Source organism: Artibeus jamaicensis, unplaced genomic scaffold (assembly GCF_021234435.1).
Source record: "Artibeus jamaicensis isolate MK-2021 breed Jamaican fruit bat unplaced genomic scaffold, CSHL_Jam_final contig_1998, whole genome shotgun sequence".
NCBI classification, from domain to species: domain Eukaryota; kingdom Metazoa; phylum Chordata; class Mammalia; order Chiroptera; family Phyllostomidae; genus Artibeus; species Artibeus jamaicensis.
The window spans coordinates 13,260,026-13,261,114 of NW_026521407.1; positions in this window are offsets into that span (position 1 = coordinate 13,260,026).

Consider the following 1,089-nt stretch of genomic DNA (forward strand, 5'->3'; position numbering starts at 1 on the left):
TTGCGCCTCTCGGCGCTCGCTGCGCTGCCACGGGCCGCCCGCGGGGCTTTAAACCCGGGAGGGGCGGAACGGGGGGCGGGGAGAGGGAGAGGCGCGGGCGGCCCCCCCCACCCGGCGGCGAGCCCCCCGCCCCATTGGCCCCGCCGGACTGGCCCCGCCCCGTCGCGGGTGGGGTCGCCGCCTCGGCCCCGCCCCCGCCCCGCCCCCACCGCCCCTTCCAGCCGCCCCAGGTGAGCGCTCACCTGACGCCTAGTCCGCCTCGGGACGCCGGGCGCTACGTGAAGCGCCCCCGGGCCTAGGGATGGAGGACTGGGTGGGGGTCAGGGAGTTCGTGCTTCTCTCTTCGGGGCAGGGTGGGGGGCGCGCGGGACTCTCTCCCCCGAGGTACGGGGGTGCGGGCTTAGAGGGAGGCGCCTGGAGTCCGCAGCGGAGCGGGGTCGGGCCCCTTCCTGCGCCCGGCTGTCTGCCCAGCTCCAGGACTCTGAGGGCCAGGGCCGGTCCTGACCCCGAACTGCTTGCTCTCCGGGATCCGGAGCCCCACATGTAATCACTGGAAGGACACTGGCTCGGCAAAGGGCGCCCTGGCGGGTCTCTTGGAGCGGAACAGGGGCAGGGGAACTGTCATTCAGGGAGACTGCCGGTCAAGGACGAGGCGCGCAGCGTGGGCCTCAGTGGGCGTTTGACAAAGTGCTGCTGATGTTCCAGAAACGAAAAGCTGATTTTCTAGACAGTGGGGCAGGCAGAGACCGGGAGGGACCTGCTTTCCAAAGTGTGTAGGTGCCAAACAGGATGGGCACCTCCAGGGTTGGGCCACAGAGCTTGGTCTTGCTTATTCTTTTTTGAAGTTTAACCCCAATTCCTGCACTGAAGGTGCAGTGACCAAGGCAGCAGGTGGCAAGGGTCTAGGAGGGAGACAACAAATGACCTGAGCAGACTTTGAAATGTTTCTGAGACTCTCGAACACTGGGTCAAATGGAGCAAAACAAAATACAGCTTGCACCGAATGTCAAGATGTGTATGTGAAGTTTCCAAAAAGTCAGCCATGCGTGTAGAACATCAGGTGACAGCAACCTCGGTTTCGCGGTGGAC